Below are 19365 nucleotides of genomic sequence, written 5' to 3' on the forward strand. Positions count from 1 at the left end.
GGTAAATATTGCAAAGCTCTTAATAACCTTTATGTCATGACTCTGTTTTAATGATATTGAATGAATTTGGTCTTGAATTACCAATAATTTCTGAGAGAGCTGTCAAGAGAAAAAACAACAAAAACATTTTTTCTACGGGCTGTAGAAAAAATACAGTTAAAAAAAATCACCATCCACTTTCAAACTATTTCAAACGATTCCCTGAAAAAACGATCTTTAAATGGCTGAGGGCAATTGGCATAATGATTTAAAGTTGGGCTGGAGGGTTGCAGGCTGCACGTGGGTGCTGGCAGGGAAATGAGAGGCAGTGTGGAGGCTGAGACAGAGATTGCTCTAATGAAAGGCTCAGGGTGACACTGCATGAACTTCATATTTAGCCAGTGACGTTTGCACTCCACCAGAACCCAAGGGAGGCAATTAGGAGGGCTGGAGAAGGAGGGAATAATTTTACCTGTCAGGTTTGGAAGTGGGCAGCTCTGGGAGTGTGTGTGAATACTTGTGTGTGTGTGAAAGATCCAGAAACTAATGAAACAGAGAGGCTTGGCGGGGACTGTCAAGCCTGTGGTTAGAGGTGGGGAAAGAGCTGTTTCCAAACCCACAAGATTTATTTCTGGAGCTGGTGGGTAGGTGGGAGGCAAAGTTAGCAGGCTTTACTAGGCTTTACCCTTCAGGGCTTTCATCTGCTTTAAATTCAGTTGAAAATATTGCTAATTGTAGCAGCAAGCAGGCAAGGTACCCTTGTACATCTTACAGGTGACTTCTTTACATTTTTATTTAGAATTTGTTCTGATTTTTTTCCCCTCCCACTCCTTGATTTCTTGGGTGTGACTAAGGAGCCATAGGTAGAGAAGGCTCCAAATTCAGTGCTTGCAGCTCACAGGCCTCCCAATGGTGCAGCACTGCCCAGAACTAACCTGGCAAACCTGAGCTTTCCTTTTGGGATGGAAAATTGAGCGGTGCCAAGCTGCTGTCAAGAGCTGTGGTCCTTGCTCCAGGAGTTGCTGATACCAGCACTAGTGCAATGCATGAATGTTCCTGTGCCCTCAGGAAGGTTTTGCTGAAGTGTGATCTCAGCTTTGTGATCAATGTGGTCCTCAGTGAGTGATGAACCCCAGATCTTTCTTCTCATTGCTTTTAGGAGTTGTGGATCCACAGTATTTTATATCCAAGGCAGATATTCTGATGAGTGTCACAAGAACTCCACATCCAGGGTCCTTTTACTGTCAAATTTTTAATGATTTTCAATTTGGATGTGTGGGGGTCATATTTTTTTTTTTTTTCCTTCCTCCGCAAACAAACCCTTCACCCTATTTCAGTGCTTTCTTGAGGCATGTCTATGTTCCTTGCTGTGAAGAGGTCAGTGGGGACAGGACCTTGGACACAAACAAGATTTCAAACAGCCTGAACCATCTGAGGTCCCTCCCTGATTGTTTCTGGGACCAACCCCTACTGCAGGCAGTGGAAGGAATTTCAAACTAGCAGCCAAACATCTCAGGAACTTGGTTCTGGTGCCCTGAATCAGCCAGCAGTGGGGGGTACAGGTGTCATTGCTTCTCCTCAGTGCCCACACAGGCACCTGCCCTGCCTCTGCCAGAAATTATTGGCCAAAACCAGTTCATAGAATCACAGAATATCCTGAGTTGGAAGGGAGCCACCACAAGCTGTTGGTGTGAATATGTGGATCAACTGCTGCAGCAAAGCAAATTTATCATCAAGCAGTGCTTTGAGCTAACACACTTGTGTGTCTCAGTTATTTTGGGGGGAATATATATGAACTAGGGCGTAAAAACTTGGCTTGAACTGAGGGCAGAGAAGGCAGCTCACTTAGCCTGAGGAATGCTTTTGACAGAGACACGTTGTCGCCACATCTCTTGGCTGGGAATAAGTTGTACCTTTCCTGCAAATGGAAATATTTCTCTGAAGTCCAACAGCTGCAGGAACAGCAACTTGTCTCTTGATCACGTTTTCAGTTTTAAAACCCATTTCTAGTCCAGCAGTGAGGAGAAAAACCCCAAAGCTCATTCAAATGAGCTTTTTAATGGAAAAAAGTCACATTAAATCTAAACCAATTTCATGATCTTGTCTGAGTCATGACTTTTTAAAGACTGGGGGCTGAGGCTTGCAGTTAACATTGCCTTAGCAATGCTCAGTACTTATCTGTGACTAGAAAGGTATTGGTGGGGAAGGGCTGGTGGTGTTATTTTTCCAAGGGCCTGATCATTTAGCTATCTAATTTGGGAAGCAGGACTATCTCTGGCTGGCTCTTATCACCCTTTCAGCGAGGCAGATAGCAGCCAGCACATTACTCAGCGTTACCCCATGGATATCTGGTGTCTGAGTATGTGTTACAAAACGTGGCAGCCAGAGCAGTGAAACCCCTCAGTGCTGGCCACAGGGAAGTGGCTTCAGCCCCACCTGCTAAGAGGTGGATGGATTTGTCCTCTGGGCTTGTCCTCATCACCTGAGAGACCCTGGTGGCTGTGCTCTGTTCTCACTCGATTATTTACTTCTGGAGATTGAAGGATGGGGAGGGGATCTACTGTGATATAGGAAACTTTCCTAACTTGCTTTATAACTGCAATAATGATATGGGAAACTTTATTTATAGTTAGAGAAGGACTTTCATTTTTTCCTATCTCCTGCTGTCTTCTCCCTGACAGCTGGTTGTGAGGCACCAGGGAGAAATTTAACCTCTTACTGGTACTTTGCAGCTTTGTCTTCCCCACAGGGTTTCAGTGTGAGTAGCTTCTGTGGGAATTTTTTTTTTCTGCTTTGCAGATGGAAAATAGAGACACGCAGTCCAGAGGTGTTTGTAGGGAGTCTTCCGACCTAAAACCCTCAAACTGCTCCAAAATAACTTGTCAAGTTCTCTCCGTGCCTTCTGATGGACCTTATGGATGATTTTTATGGATGCTTGTGATGAACAAAAATGAAAATGGTCACGGCAGAGCTTGGGGAGCCATGGGTAGAGCCATGAGGCTGGTAGGAAGAAGGCCCAGGTTGCCCTTGCTGACTGGGATATGACACATCCCACCCTGACCAGGGTGGCTGAGGAGCACCCATGGCTTTGTTCCACCACCCTTAAATCTGTCCCAGTGCAAGCTGGCCCTTTAACAGGAACCCACTGCTGTGTGTCTAGAGGGGAGCAGAGACAGAAAGGAAGTAATATTGAGTCACAGCAGTCAAGAAGGATCAAAGATTGGCTATTTTTGACACACAAAAGGGTAAGTGATGCTGAACTCTCTCTAGACTGATTACAGCTGAACACAAAGCATTTTAACCTCTTAATCCTCACTTCTGAGTTATGGCCCCGACATGGAGGGCTTTGTGGCTTTTTGGAGATTCTCTGCTGCGTGTGACCCTTGTCCCAAGCAAATAAAACACACCCCTGGCTGCTGCACAGCATGTGCTGAGTGTTGAGCGTGGTGCTAATCCTGCAAACTCTGTGGGTTTTTGCCTCCCTCACTGACCATAAGTGGAATTCATGGGAATTCTGACAGGGAAAAGCAATCAGGCTGGATGAGGCCTGGAGCAATCTGGAATAGTGGAAAGTGTCTCTGCCCATGGCAGAGAGGTTGGAACAAGATGATCTCGAAGGTCACTTCCAACCCAAACCATTTTCTGTGATCTATGAACTGTGGATGTAATCTCTCATTTCCCATTTGGATTTGTGGAAGCACAAGCCCGGTTTCCCCTCACTGTCCTGAGGACAGCCCTAACCTCCCTGAGCTTCCCCTCGGAGAAGCTGTTCCTGGGCTCTCCTCTGTCCTCTTCCCACCCTGGCCATTCAGGTATCCCCTCTCCAGATCCTGAGAGGTTCCTCTGTTCTTTCTAGCACATGGACTGATGTTCTCTATGAATCCACATCCCCTGATTGTAGATATGAGAGCCTTATTTTGGTTTGAGCCTTGCTTGTATTATTTTTGGTTTGCATATTTGGGCTTGACATAAAACCCAGCAGAGAGACTCTTACTTAGCCAAGGCCATTTCTGCATTCACTGCAGATGAGCGTGGTGCTCCAGGGAACCAGTTTTATTCCAGGCTTTGCCAGTGATTAATTTCTGGATGCTGCCTGCGTGATTCCCTCTGGGCCTCAGTTTCCTGTTCTGTAAAATGGAGATAATACCCTTTCATGGCACAGGGCTGCTTTGAAGCCTGTACAAAATTACTCTGATGTGTCTGGATGAAAGTTTCTGTAAAGCAGATTTAAAAAAGCATGCAGCTCTCATTGAGGGGTTTGTATGGAGTGATCAGGACCCCAGAATTACTTCCCAGGATGAATGTGTCTGTTGAACCCTCAGACAATGCTGAACACTGAAACTATATTCATGTAACTCTTCTAAAAGCATCCACTGTTGGTGCCCATGGCAGGGTTTGCTGCTATTCATTCTTTTTGTTTGTTTTATGTAAATCCTTTTTCCTTCTCATTGAAAACACAAACAAAAAAAGGGATGACCAAAAAAAAAAAATTTTGCTCTGTAAGCCCCATAAAATTGATTCAACGTGAAGTTTTTAGCAGGAGCAACCCTCTCTGCCTATCTGTGTGATTTTAAAATAAACTCTCCTCTTTCTCCTGGCTGTCATATTATAGAAGAAATACCCTGAAAGCAGAAATGAAAGAGAAAATTAAGAATTTTTGTCTCCTCGCCTTTCTCACTCCGGTCCCTTTATGTGCTCTCCCACCGCCCCCTCCTCCACGCCCTCCCTCCTGCTCTGCCTCAGTTCCCATTGAAATGTCAAATGCAGCAGTTGTCTGCGAGTGAAAGAGGGACTCCCTGGTGGGAACGGGCTGCCCTTCTAACCTGAAGGCCTCGGCTGTTCTCTTCTCCCCTTTTTGGTGTTTCCCATCCCACTTTCTCAGCAGATGTTGTGTGGGGCAGCACAGGCTGTAAAGGAATGAGTTTCTTTTCACCTGGCCATGTGAATGGGCTGGCACAGAAACCCTGGCTTATTCTCTCAGACTCTGGCAACAGCTTACACAGAAAGAGATTGTTTCGAAGAGCTGTCTCTTTTCTTTCTTTCTTTCTTTTTTTTTTTAGACGAAGATAGGGAAAAAAGGCTGAGAGATGCTGGCTGTATTTTAAGCTCCCTCCTTGGGTGCCAAAGGAGTCCTTGGAGTTTTGTTGCTGCTACTTTTGTTCCTTTTATAGTTTCCATTCAAGCCCCAGGCTTTCAGCTCCCCTTTGTCTTAGTCCTACTTTTCCCAAGCAGTTGACATGAGAATTAGTTCAGAAAGATGGTGGAGGTTCATCTAGGAGCATTGCCCCATTTTAGTCCAGGGCTGTAGTTTTTGACTCTTTGGTGAAAATTTGGAAAAGAGTGACATTTCCCATGCTTCTGCAGGGAAATTATTTTGTTTCAGATGAGCTCTGTCTGAAAACATGTGACAATGGTGTGCAAAATGCACAAATTCAGTCCTAATGTTGAGTTTTGTCACTTAAGATTGGAGAGGCACCTTAAAGGTGGAAGAAATAGGGGGGGCGTGAGTTTTCACCTTTTCTCCCTTTTTTTTGGCTCCCTGTTTATCTGTTCAATGTGGCTGGTTGTTTTCTGTAGCCTGCTTTCTGTCCCTTACCAGAACCTTGGGCATCTTAGAGCTTGTCAATTGAACCACAGCAGAAAGGTACCCAGAAGAGACATTCCCTCCCCTGCATTGGATGTCTTTGCTTGGCTCCTTCAGAGCACTGTCACTTATCCAGCTCACTTTTCGACATGTCTCTGTGCCCAACTCATTATATCTAAAGTTTATATATATATATTCAAGAGCAAATTATGCACATGGCTTGTGAATAATTTGATTGCCAGCGTGAGAAACGCACACACTGCTGATCCTGAGAAATGGAGCTGTCGTTTGCTGATTTAATGAGTAAATAATGAATTATTCTGAAATACTGTGGGGATATTATGCCAGTGGTTCTCTTTTGGTCTTTATACACATTTTAACTCCAGTTGGTTTTTTTGTTGTGTGTGCGTGTGGTTTTTTTAAAATCTGAAGTTTATTTTCGCAGTGGTGCTTGGAAAGCTGTAAATGATCCACAAGGAATTAACAGACAAAAATCCCTGGCTCTGCTCCACCCTATTGAAGTCGATGGCAAAACTCCCATTGAATTCAGTGGAAGTAACAACTAGGCCCTGTGAGAGTAAACAATAAATCAGTTTTATAATCACAATATTTCTCTACGTCCTGTTCTTAGTGCTTCATGTGGCAGAGGTGTTAGGTCCTTGGATGATGATGAAAGGCACAGACAAATCACAAGCATCTCAGGTGAAATACAGGCTTGTGAAGGTGAAATTTCTAAATTTGAAAGCTTTGGGTAAGCTTCACCTTTCAGGCAGTATTTTGGGAACCTGCACTGCAATTCTGTTAAAGACAATTCCTTTTGAGAGGTTGAGCTGCCTCTCCATCCATCATGTAGCCAGCAGGTGTAGGAGAATAGTTCCCCTTTCTAGTTTGTAAAAATTGCAGTTTTTAGAGACATAGGAGTGTAAGAATCAGCAAACTGATTCTCCTGCCTTTGTGACAAGTGGACATGTCACAAATCCCATTCAAAAACTGATCAGGAGGAGATGGATTATCTCCTGTCAGATATCCTGCAAATGTGGTGCCTGTGGTTAGAAGTTTGCAGAAGCTTTTATCCCTGTGTCTGCTCTAGCACATCTCAGTGTTAAAACTATTCTGTTAAATATTAGGAAGGTATAAATAGCTCAGAGGTTTAGTTCTTATTCAGCCTGTTCTGTCAGTGGGCTCCAAATAATTTGATTAAGGAAACAAATATCAGTGTCTTACATTTTGCATGGCACAGCCAGATTCAAGGATGGAGTTCAGTCCAAGTCCTAGTCTAGCATCTTTTCCTTTGCCTTTTAAAGGCTTTATCCCTAAATGTGTCTTGAGTAAAGGGCTCTGTATTGTAAAGTTTTCCTATTGATTCCTTCCCTGGAGTTTGTGCCTTTTGGAGGAGATGGGGCATTGATAATTGCTTCAGCTGTTCTTGACTGTTACAGGGCACTCCAGCAGAACTGTGTAGGTTGAGTGCTTGTGCTTTGTAAAATAACCCTTTGGCCCTGCAGAATGGGAGGATTTACAGGTTTAGCCTTCTGGATTTGTTTTGAATTATTCTGTATGAGCTATTCATGGAGGGTACAACAGAGCTGAAGGTAAGGCAAGGTTGTCACTAGACTATCCAAAGATGAGAACCACGGAAATAAAGTGCTATTGTTTCTCTTCAAGCAATGACACTGACTGAAATAAAAGACATCTGGGTAGGAAATAGCAGCCTGCTTCCAGGGAGCATCCATGGTGTACCTCAGCTTGCCATGAATGCTAGCCCTGCTAGGCAACCAGGAAAGGGATCTGCAGGCAGCCGTGAGCCAGGCCAAAGAGAGAAAAAGAAAAAAAACCCCAACCCTGAGAAAAAGGGGTGCATTCTTCCTAATTGTGCTTTGGAATGGAAGTCTTTTTATTCTTGTCTTTTGTTGCATTTTCCCTCTTCCTTTTCACGCCCCAGTGGCAGCCTGGGGGTCTCAGTGCTGGGAAGTGCTGGGTGGCCGTGTCCCACCCTTCAGCTCTGCCTGGCCTCCAGGTGGGTTTGGGGCTCCTTTTGGGAGAACTGCAGCACCTCTGCATGTTCATCTCACGCTCTGTGCCCTGGGGGCTGGGTCAGACTGCAGTGCTGCCCGTGGCCCTTAGGAAGGGAGGGTGAAACCTGCCCGAGTCTGGCTGTGGGTGATGGCAGAATTGCAGTTTCACCTAGGGATGAACATCCAGCCAAAACTGACAGGAGTTTTTTCAACTGGCTGGTGGCCAACATCAAGTTCAGAGTGTTTGGAACAGTAAATAGATGTTCATAAATAAAACATAAATATCTCTGAGCAGTACTTTGAAGAAGGCAGTGGTGGACAAAAAGAGGTGTGAAATAGGATGCCCAGGGTCAGGCACGAAGTCGGTGGCAGAGAGAATTGAATGTGGCTCTCCCCTGCCCAGGCTGTCACCCTCAAATCTGGGCCATCTTTTCTCTTATCAGTTTGTGCAAGTAGATTAAACCTCACTCAAAATCAAAGTGTGAAGGACAACAGAAATGGGGGGGGCGGATGTTGCTCAGGGGAGAGAGTTGCTCTTGGGCAAGTGTTGAGAGAAGCTGGGACAGCACGGGGCAGCAGGGCAAGAGCAGCAGCACCAGTGAAAAATGCTGAGGTTGTAAGGAGGCAGGACCAGGAGCTGTCTGGGTGAGAAGTTCCCCATGGTGATGGTCTCGCCTCTCACACACATTTCTTGTTTCTGTTTTGGCTTTCATGTTTCCCTGTTCTCCCTTTATTATTAGATGTGCACTGGCAGCAAATAGGTTCTCAAATATCAAAATTCTTAACTAATGAAAATTTATTGTAGATGCCTCCCATCTTTGAACAATGAAGCCGTGATACCCTCTGGAGACCCGGAGCTGCTGGAAGTAACCTAAGGCATCCCCTCCCTTTCAGCACAGGCTCAGGGTTGAAGTGCAGGGAAGGTTGCAGGCAGGACCAGCTGTAGCTCAGGCAGCAGCCTCAAGAGGGAGAGAAGGCTTTCTCACAGGCTTTTATGACCAATGTTCAAAGGGAAATGCCTTTAGAGAAGAAAAGGCCGGGCTTTCTGGCTGTACTAAACTCAGACCTGCAAATCTGTTCTGTGGCTTTGCTTTCCCTGATGCTTCTCTTCTACCTAATCCTTCCCTTTTCTCCTGCTGATGGCTGGGGACTTCTTTTCTCAGCCTGGGGGCTTTAAAGCTTAGCCTGGGATGAGGAGTCTCACCTAAACAGATTCAAATCTGCACCTTTTCTCCTCGGTCATCATCCCTGTGTTTGACAGACAAATAGCCTGGACAGGAGGGGAACGAACTGATTATTTCCCTTGAACTGAAGGACGCCCTGGCCCTGTGTGGTTGATCACTGGACAAGAGCAGCACAATTGGACAAATGACCAATATAATAGCTAACAAATGGAAAGCTCTGCTGCCAGCAAAGGAGCTGGCTATTTAAAGGCAGCAAGAGGTTTGCAGCACCAGCCCTAGCAACAAGGACAAAAGTTATTCCAAACACATGAGGCAAAGCCACCATGAACCCACTGTAGCATGCTATTAATAGGAAGGGGGCCTTCATTAATTTCTTAAAGGGTGATGCCAAAACATCAGAAGAAATTTGTGGTGCACATAAAGGAGCAGCACGTTGCACTGTATCTAATTGCCAGAGTAATTATTTTCTGCTATGCAAATTACCAGGAGCAAATCCACTACAGTACATCTATGTGTATTTAATTATCATCAAGAGCTGGAGTTGAGGGACTAGATTTAATATGTTCATAATGAAATAGCCAGAATTTGTGTGTGCATTTGCAGGGAACTCGTTATTTTGCCACAGCTGGATTTGTTTATTTTAAATAAATCATTATGGCAGATACAGTTTCTGCGTGCTTGCCCATCTGCTGATTTATCGTAAAAATTGTGGTTTCATTTCTATGGGTGGTTTCTATCAAACACACATCACCCCTCTTGCTTGCAAGCTGGATGTTTCTGTAGGATTTAAGGAGTAGCTCAATGCAAAGAAAAGCCATTTTGTCCATGGATAAATAAAGGCTGGAGAAATAGAAGGAATTAGGACCACCTGGGTGGGTTAAGATTTTGTAAGGTTTTGGGTCTTCATACTTACAAGCTTGTTGTGGTTTAAAACTGGGACAAGGATGAAAACTGGAATTTTAGAAGCACCCATTTGTAAGCCAAACCTCTTACTGTTCAATGTCTATTTGATGGTGTGCATGAGGCAAGTTAATGCTTTTGGTTTCTAGGGAATATTTTATATTTTCTCATCATAGCAAGAAACAATAGAAGTGTACACAGGATGCAGGATTATCACTCTGGGCCTGACATGGCTCTTCTCCTCTTAAGCTTCAGACTTTCTGGGCCAGAGCTTTACTAAAGATATTGGGATATCATTTCAAGGCTCAAGTTATAAGAAAAATATTAAAACTGGGAAGAAATACTTTTGCCACTTTGTCATATTTTGGTGGTTTTCTGTTAATGGAACTCTTGGAAGAAAAAAAAAAATCTGAAATCCAGCATTGTAGGTGGCTGTTCAGCCAAGAAAAATCATGTTGTGTAGCTCCCAGGAGCAGTGTGTGTGACATGATCCTGTTAAGAACTTGGAATCTGCGGCTCTGGAGGAGATGCTCCAGTCAGGAAAAGCAGGGACAGATTAATTTCCTGTGTCTCCTGCCGTGCAGCTTGGCTTACCTTGATCTGGCAGCACCAACCTGGCTGCAGCTGGCTTCCACTTAACACCCAGTTGTTGGTTGTGGTCACTGTTCCAAAAAGCAGGAGGGCTCCATCCTGTCCTGGTCCTGATGTGCCAGGGGAGTGCCAGGTGAAAACGTGGTTCAGTGCAGTTAGAAACACAAACCACTGCCAAGCCTTGGTGCTCCTTTGTTTCCTCCTGCGGATACCAACTCAAGTTACACAGCAGAGTGAGCCAGGGGTAACAAAGGGTCACCCAGGTACCGTGCTGTGTCACAGTTCTGGTGACATTTCCGTGCCGGTGCCCACAGGACCCTTTTCCACAGTGTCCCTGAGCTGGTTTGTGCATAATTGATGGGTACCCTGAGGTTCTGCCTCCCCCTCCTCCCCAGGACGTCCTTTTCTGTGTTAGTTTATTTTTTAAATAATTAAGAGACTGTGTGACTGCCTGTCTATCCGTCCCGCTGGAATTCCTCTCCAGCTGCTCTCATCCCTTTCCACAGCCCCTCCTCTTCCTCCCCAACACGCTTTTCCTTTCACTGCATTTTAAAGGAGTGCCTTTTATTTTTGCCTTGTGCAATGAAACCCCCCTGAGCACTTTTGAAAGGCATGCCCTTTGCTGCTTGCTGGTGTCCTGAAATCTTTCCTGCCCAGATTCCCTCTCTCCTTCCCACTGAAGGAATCCTTTGATGCAAGGTAGCTCTTCCCGGATGGGAACCTTCTCTCCCTGCAAACCACAGTGACAAATTCCCTGTCCCTGTAGCATGAAGGGGTGTGTGCAGCTGGGGATGGCCAGGGGACCCCATTCCCACCCTGTTTGTCTCCTCCTGTGGCTGCTGTGCTCTGACCCATGAGTGAGGTGGTGTGGATATGAGGTTATTCCAGCAACACTCCGTGCGTCTTCTGGAGGTATTGAGAGCAGGGAGAAGAGTCTGCTCCCTCTCTCTTCCCAGAGCATCCATTTCACTCTGGTGTCAAGCAGCAGAGAAGCTGTGGCACGTCTTGATGCTACTGGGAAAATCAGCTCTTGAAGGTGTTGGCTTCCCTTCTGCTGCCATGATTGCCTCTATTCCCAGAGGAAAGTTCTCCAAGTAAAAGAAGAGAAGCCTCAAAGCACAGTGGAGCTGCTGGAGATATTTGGTCTATGTTTTGGGCTTTGTAAGAGTGACCTGCATCAAGGGTGGATGATGTGGCCCTGGTGGAAATTGTGATTTTTGTTTAAAAGCCTGAGATCTCAGGGCAATGCTGGTTTCTGGGCATGGGTTTGGGAGTGAGAAATGCTAAGATTATGCAATTCCCTTTTCATTGTCAACAGAAGATTTTGTCAGGTTGTTCCTCTTGACCTCATATGAAGCCCATCTACCTATTTTAATGACTTCATAAATAAACTTACTCCCCATCTCTGCTTGCCTGGGCTTGCTGCTCTCCAGATCCCCGTTTTAATTGACACACAGCTTGTGGTGTGGCTGGGGGCTGTGCCAATAACTCACATATTCCAGGCATGGCAGGCAGATAGGCCCCCTCCCTCCAACTCCACCGTTCCAAGCAAACATCAGACAAGCACCCGGCTTTGATGTGGCTCCTGGGCTTGCAGCCTCAAAAGAGGAATCTTTGGAACCCCGTTTGCACCGCTCCTCATGCCAGAAATTGCAGCAGTGTCACAACAGCCAAGCAACCGGGTGCTCAGCATGGCAGAGGGAATATTTTGCAGCTCCTTAGCAGACAGGGCTGTGCTGGAGAATAATCAGGAGCAGCAGCCTGAGGTCGGCAGGGATTTGGGCTGTGAAAATAATAATAATCAGGGATGGGGAATGGGTGATAGGGCTGTTGTTGGACCATCTGAGGCACTTGTCAGAGGACATTAGCCCTGCAATTAGGAGAAGCTGGGGAGGAGGGAAGGGAAGACAGCAAGAACAGTGCTGCAGCAGGGAGGGCTTTGTGTCAGCATACAAAGCTTTTTTCTCAGCAGGGCTGCTGGGATTTGCTCAGGTCCCCTCCCAGATAAATTAACTCAGTACAACACCTGCTCCTTTAACATGGCCAGGCTAACTCCACTGAAGACCTGGCCTTCCTTTCTCTCTCTTTTTAAAAATTTTCTTTCTTATTTTATTTGTTAAATGACATTGAAGCAGCCTGTGAACTCCCTTCTCTTATTTTATTCTACCTCTAAACCACCCTTTCTCATGAAGGGTGAGACTACTTCCCCCCATAAGAAGGGCTGGGGGAAAAAAAAAGCAAAAACATTTGAAAGATTTAGGAAAAAAAAAAAAAAAGAGCCCAAGCTGGCAAGAGGTGAAGGGTATGTAATTGCTATTCCTTCTGCAGCCCACTAAAGCTGCATGCTTTAACCATCTGAGGACAGCAGGAAATTTTCTCTTCCAAGAGAGTAAAATGTGGGGTTTGCATTTATTTTCTTTCTTTTCAGGAGGGGTGTGGGGTGAAAGAGGTGGGCTTCATTTTTCCTTGGGATTAACTAAAGCTCCTTCTACTTTTATGTTGGCAACATGAGGTTTCATCAGACCTCTGATCCTGCCCTAAAAATATAGCATTACTGTCAAGCAGAGCAGAGGGCTTGAACTTAACTGGATTAAAGCACTGGATTTGAGGCAGCATTCTGGGCTTCATGGAGGGAGGTGTGGGATCTCCTCTGCTCCCAAATTCAGCTCAGGCCTAGGGGAGTTCCACCTGTGCTGCTGACTGAAAATCTTCACCCTGAATTTTCTTCCAGGATGTTTTGTTTGATGCTCAGCTGTACCCTGGCTGCAGTTCCGTGGATTTATCCTTGACAATGCCCCATTGGCACAGGCTCCCTGACAGTCGGGTGCAGCTCCTATTCATGGAGATGTATGCACGAGTTTAACTGCAAATAAATGCCACATTTGCTTATAGCTTGGTGTTTGCCTTTCCCACATGAATAAACATCCCTGGCTGCTCCTCTCTGTCCTGCCCACACCCTTGAGAAAACTTTCACAGCCTGTTTGCTGCCCTTGGCTCTCAGCTTGCTCTTTGGACATTTTTCTTGCCAGATTTTGCAGGTTTTTTCTGACCTCTGCTGATGGTCCAATGTGTTGTGGTTTAATGGTGTGTTTTACAAGGGAGCAGAAGCCTCAGAGCATCTCCTCTTGCCTTGTTGTGTGTCGTGCCTCCCATCTTGGTGAGCCTGGATGTATCCCCACATGTCCAGTAATGAGCATGGGCTAATTGCCTAGGCAGATAGAAAAATAGATAGGTAATTTGTAGCTATTTAATTTTACATTAGGTGGAGGGATGTAGGGGCAGAGGCTAATGTTGTTGGCATTTCTTTTCAGGGTTGTTAACCAGATATGCTGCCTCTGGGGCATAACAATGCCTCCCTCGGTAGAGCTCTAATACTTTTATTACATCCTTATTAATTTAGCAATGGCCTAAAGTCTGTGAGACACCTTCCAAGGCATGATCCCTGCCCTGAGGACCTTGCAGACTAATTCCAAAGCATGATACAACCGGGGATTACTCAGTGAGAGCAAGGGCCTAATGGAGTAAGGAATGGTTTGTGTTAGATAAATGGATAAGGATGAATCAGTGCAAGAGTTAATCAGGTTGTTCCTTACAGGCACGTGGGGATAAAGCAGCTCCTCAGGAGATCTGTGGTGTCTTTCAAGCAGGGACCAGAGCTGGAGGTGTCTCCTTCTCCCACATCCACACAGATGGGTGGCTGCTCTGGGAAGCTAAGTGCTCCACGTGTGAGAAGCTATGTGAGCAAATGCTCTGTCAACAAAAACCTTGGCTGTCACCTCCAAAATTGGCCATGTCCTGTCCCCCAGAAACACCAACAGCTCTCACTCCACCTTCCCTCTTCGCCCTTTGTGGGGCAGAGGGGCTGGGGGAGGTTTTATATTTGGAGTGAAATCATAAAGCTGCATCCTTTTGCCACAGATTTCGGTTCTTGGGGAGACACAAAGTGATGGCCCCAAACAAAAGAGCCATGCAGGAATCTGGGGAAGGGCCGGAGGGGAGCTGGAAAAAGGCTTAAGCTCAGGGGTGGCCAAAGGGTCCCCACCCCCCAGCACCTGTCCTCCCTGTCTGAAGGCTGTGAGCTGCCCAGCACGGCCTGGGACAGATGGGTCTGCAGCAGCTGAGGGAGCAAAGCCAGACCAGGAGCCCTCCCCTCGGAGCAGCACGGGCTGGGGGGAGCCAGTGGGGAACATTTGGTGTCCATGTGGCATCTGGCAGCAGAGTTTGCTTCTCTGGCATTTCCTTTGGTGAAAGGAAGAGCAAAGCAATTCCTTTCCAAGCAGCTGCTCCGCTCCTCTGGGAGGGAACAGCATCCTCCTCCTCCTCCTCCCTGCCCTGGCCCTTTGGCAGGGTGCTGCACCCCAGCCCCCTAAATTAACACCCCCAGCCCCAGGCAAACATCCTTTACACTCATTTACTCACTCATATTTTTCTACTACTGAGAAAAGAAACCCTCTCTGCATCACTTACTTTAAGAACGAGTTGCTGAGGCAACTGGACGCTGCACTTAAAGTGCTTGGCTCTGTCTTCTTGACATCATTGTTTGACTTCCAGTTGCTGGAGCAACACATCTCTGGGAAGAACCAGCGAGGCTGAGGTTTCTCTTTCTTTCTTGCTTCCTCCCTTTCTTTGGGGCCCGAGAGCACCAGCAATGGTTTGCTTTTCACTGAAGACACACACACTGTTAACAGATGATGGGAAGATGTCAGGCGGTAGCAGAAGGAATGGGGGTAAGGTCAAGGGCTCCTTACAATGGGGGAATTCCTACAAAACTGAAAAAAAGAGAGAGAGAATGAATGAGCTGTTATGTGTCCCAAGATCAGAGGGTTAGGGAAGTGCCTCCAGCACACTCAGTGTCAGACATTTGCCATGTAATACTTTTCTGTTGGTGGTTCTGAGCCCCAGGTTTTCCCAAAGCAGAGACACAGCTGGGGTGACAAGCAGAGAATGTGAAATGCCATCAGATATAAGTCAATACCACAATGTAGCTCCTTCATTTCCTCTCAATGAAATATTAGACTTACAGCTTCCTTCCAAAAACTTTTTTCTTGCTGTCCGTGTTGTCTCTGGCCAAAGAGCAGCTGTGTAACCCATGCCAGATAACTTTCTGCTGCAGTGGGATGCAGGAGGGCATATGGGACAGCTGTTCACTTAATTATTGCCCTCTAAAAGCTGCCTGTCCCCCTCTGTTGAGGGCTCTGGCTGTAGCACACAGGGTGGTTGGGGGTGCTGCTCCTGGGGTGCACCAATGTCACCACTGTCACTGTCACACTGTCACCATGTCCCCATTGGCATGGGGGGTATCTTGGTGATGAACTGGTTCTTCAAGAACCAGAATAATGTTCTTTGTCAAAATGCTGACAGCCAGCAATGCTCAGCTCCATTGTCACTGGGTCCATGCACTGTGGTGGCTGCTGACAGCCAGGTCCTACCTCAGCACTTTGGGTGAGCTGCCATCGTGGACTGCACAGAGCTCTTGGTAAATGTGGCTGCTTTTCCCAGAATCATGGACTGCTGGAATGGTTTGAGTTGGAAGGGACCTTTGAGATCATAGAGTTCCACTCCCCTGCCATGGGGTGGGGGTTTTCTCTGGCATTAGTGTTTGCAGAGCTTGAGGTGACAACAGCTACTGACTCTGAATTCTGAATTCCCAGTTCTCTAGGGCTCAGTTTTGAATTTCTCCCCGGCAGGAGGCTGACCAGGTGAGGTGTAAAGGCCAGGACAGGAGGGAAGCTGGAGGTGGGATGATGGATGCACTGGAATAAACTTCTGGCGTTACACATTAATGAATAATAAGTGAAATGTCGAAGCCAGGATTCTTTTTTGGCAAACATTTTAACCTTAAAACCTTAATTATAAACTACTGCGCTTTTAGCAGGCCAAACATTTCTCTGATTACCTGATAACACAACCATAGGATTTCAATTTGTATCAATAAATTAGGAGAGGCCTTAAGTGATACTGTTGGATGGGCAGTAAAGTTTAAAGTACAATTTTTAATTGAAATGGATTTGAAGTTAAATGTTAATTTGGAAAACAAAATTTGAGAAGTAGTAATAAAAAATGTTAAATCTCTTGGTGTCAAGACAAAGGTAAAGGCAACTGTCATTAAAAGGTACTTAGACTCATAGAATCATCAAGGTTGGAAAAGACCTCTAGGGTCATCAAGGCCCACTGTTAACCCAGCACTGCCAAGCCCACCACTAAACCATGTCCCTCAATGCCACAAAATCACTTTAAAGCCTAAGATTTTCTTGTTCTGAGAATTCTTGGTAAGGTATCTGGCTGTCCAGTTCATACCACATTTCCGTATATACACAACAGTGCAAACTTTTTCACAATGAAGTTATGGTTTCAGCATTACACCCTCAACGCCCACAAAATACACAGAATTCAAATTAACAAATATACATGCCTCAAAGTCTACACAATGTCAGCCACAAATATGCAGGCAAGAATGCTGGTTGCTAGAGCTTGGAGTTAGCTATTAGTGAACATTTGTATGGTGCTCAGATAATTTGTTCTTTAAATGCCACACATGTACCACATGGTTCAGATGTGGTTTGAGGAGCTATAAAATGGGATTTCAAACTGGTTCTGTCCCTGCTCTTAAAGCCATGGCTCAATTAGGGCTCAGATGCATCTCGGCTCTAGGGCTGGCACCCTGAGTCAGGGATTTGTGACTAGCTGGGGTTTGTGGGAGCTGAAAGGCATGGATGCAGCTGCTTATTAGTGAATTTGTGCACGTGCCAGTCTGCAGTGAAATGTACTTGAAATAACCTATCCTAGATGTCTCTATGAGGATGATGGCCCTGATGATTTAGCTATTTCGGTTCCAGCTTGAATTATTCATGTATTTGAAAACACTCATGAATTATTTGTGTTTTCGCTAAATATATAATTTAAAACCCCAAATCCTTCCGACAAAATATAATATTTATTCATTTCTCACTGCTCTGATGTGCTGCCCCTACCCTGAGACAGCTTTTCAGCCAGAGGCTTGTGGGGAGATGCGGGGTCAGGGCACAGTGAAGGCATCAGCATCCCTGCCTTGACCTGTGCCCACAGGGAACCAGCCCTTGTTGCAGTAAGAAAAAGGAAGGCTTATAAAACTTAGATCTAGCCCCAGTTTGTTTTCTTTAACTTCTGGGCTCTGGGTTTTGGGGAATGGTGGCTATCTCGCACACATGGGTTTGGGATTTAGAGGCTGCTCTCACAAGCTGACACACCTGGGTTTAAGGTGCCCAGCAGTGGATCAAAGGAGCTTGATCCCTGTGATGGAAACTCCTGATCTGGTACAAATTCAGCACCTGGTTCAGATGCATTTGACAGCTTTGTGACATCCCTTGATCCTGGGAACCTTTTTGCCAAGTCCAGAGCCGTGTGTCAGCTTCAGATTGACATAATGTGGCCAGCTAACTCAAAGCTGCAGCACATCACATCATGTGCTCGGGCTAATTCAGCAAAAATGTGTTTGTGCTTGATCCAGATCGAATCTGTCCTGCCACGAAACCTCAGAGTGCAGCAGATGTGATATTAATAGATGTGCAACCACAGCCTGAGCCTCTCCCCCTCCCCAAACATCTGCAGAGAGGGGGGACGGCAGGGCTGGGAGGAGGCATCCTGCAGGGACAGCACTTCTGCTCTCCTTCAACTGTGTGAACTTCCCAGAGCTTACGTTAATTTTAAAGAAAGCACTGTGGCATAACTGACAAAAAAATCTCGTCCCTTCACCTCAGGGGATTTGTTTCTTCCAGGGAAAGTTTGAGTACCTGCTCTCTAATGAAGCATCTTAATACACCATGTAGTTTTTCTCTTTTTTCTTTTCCCTCACAGCTCTTTCAGTGCAGTAAAACTGCTTTATCTAGCTACAGTAACAGTAGTTTTTTAACCTCTTTGGGCTTCATATTATCTTAATTATCTTGATTTCACCTGAACATAATATTGGCCTGAACTGCCCAGGGCCACTGCTGTGCCCTTGAAAAATGTCCTTTCCATTTGGTTGCTTCTGAGAGACCAAGGTCTTCCCTAGTTAAAAAGAAGAAAAAAAAAAAAAAAAAAAAAAGAAAGAAAAAAGGCAAAAAAAAAAGAAAGAAAAAAGGCAAAAAAAAAAAAGCTTCATAGTTTTCCATGAGATTCCCTGGTCTTTCTTCTTTTACACTGACACTACATTCCAGCAGAAATCTTTCATTTTTGATGCTTCTGTCATAAGACTTTAGATTTTCCCCCCCTCCCTATTAGCTGATTAATGTGCTTTCATTTTGTCTAAAGTGTGTGTGTGAGTGTGTGTGCGTGTCCTCAACAAAAGCCTTTTCTCTCTTCATCTCTATGTTCTGGGACTGAGGCCAAGTTGTGATTGTAATAATGTAATCTCTCCTGAATACTTGAAGTGATGGGAAAAAATGAGATTTTGAAAATGAAATAGATTAATCTATACAGCTAGAGGGGGGAAATAATGCATTTTAATTAGCTCTTGAGAGTAATTTTCCTTAAAGTAGTACAAGCCAGGTGTGCAAAAGTATTCTCCTGCCTTAAGAGTCTTGTTTCTCCTTCTGGAGTCCTTGGAAGAGATGGTGACAAGTGACAAGTTCATTTGGGATGCTTCTGTTGAAGGGATTGAACATAAGGTGACTTGATGGGAGCTGATTTTTTAGAGGCTGCACTTAAGGATCTATCTGAAAATCAAACTCCTCTCCCCCTAAAAATGCCTCCAACCCTGAAGCAGCTGCTCACTTCAGCTCGCAGGAGGACTCTGGATTTTTGTGTGCTCGTGCACACAGGGGAAGGGTGATTTATCAAGTTGTTTTATTTAACTTTTGTTCAGGATGAGATCATTCCCTAAAAGGTGTTCACAGTTTATTCCCTTGCTGGCTGGGGCTGCTGTCTGTTCTGCAGGCAGGAGGGCAGGGAATGAGGGTGTTTTTCACCAGGCAGGGACTGTGATGGAAGAGAAAAGCTGAAACTCACTGTGTACCTGCTCCTGCTCTGCCTGCTTGGGAAACAAAAATCACTTGTCCATGGTGTGCTGGCTGTGCCCATTCTCACAGTCTGGGCAGTGGCTGGTGAGCACCTTCTATACAGCCAGCATACTGCAGTGACTTCTGATTGTCAGACA

General features: G+C 45.6%; 1 long non-coding RNA gene across 4 annotated transcripts in view; it reads left to right on the top strand.

Annotated features, from left to right (window-relative positions):
• Positions 1–13237, top strand: part of LOC135280966 (uncharacterized) — a 31674-nt gene extending 18437 nt beyond the window's left edge. The window contains exons 4-5 of one of the 4 annotated variants that reach the window (XR_010347766.1): positions 2779–3224; positions 12985–13237. This is a non-coding gene — a long non-coding RNA (uncharacterized LOC135280966). Of the gene's footprint in view, positions 1–2778; positions 3377–8383; positions 10083–12984 lie in introns of those variants that run through there. The other 3 variants (XR_010347767.1, XR_010347765.1, XR_010347764.1) reach the window with 3 other exon arrangements.
• Positions 13238–19365: the final 6128 nt, after the last annotated feature.

Source organism: Passer domesticus, chromosome 14 (genome assembly GCF_036417665.1).
Source record: "Passer domesticus isolate bPasDom1 chromosome 14, bPasDom1.hap1, whole genome shotgun sequence".
NCBI classification, from domain to species: domain Eukaryota; kingdom Metazoa; phylum Chordata; class Aves; order Passeriformes; family Passeridae; genus Passer; species Passer domesticus.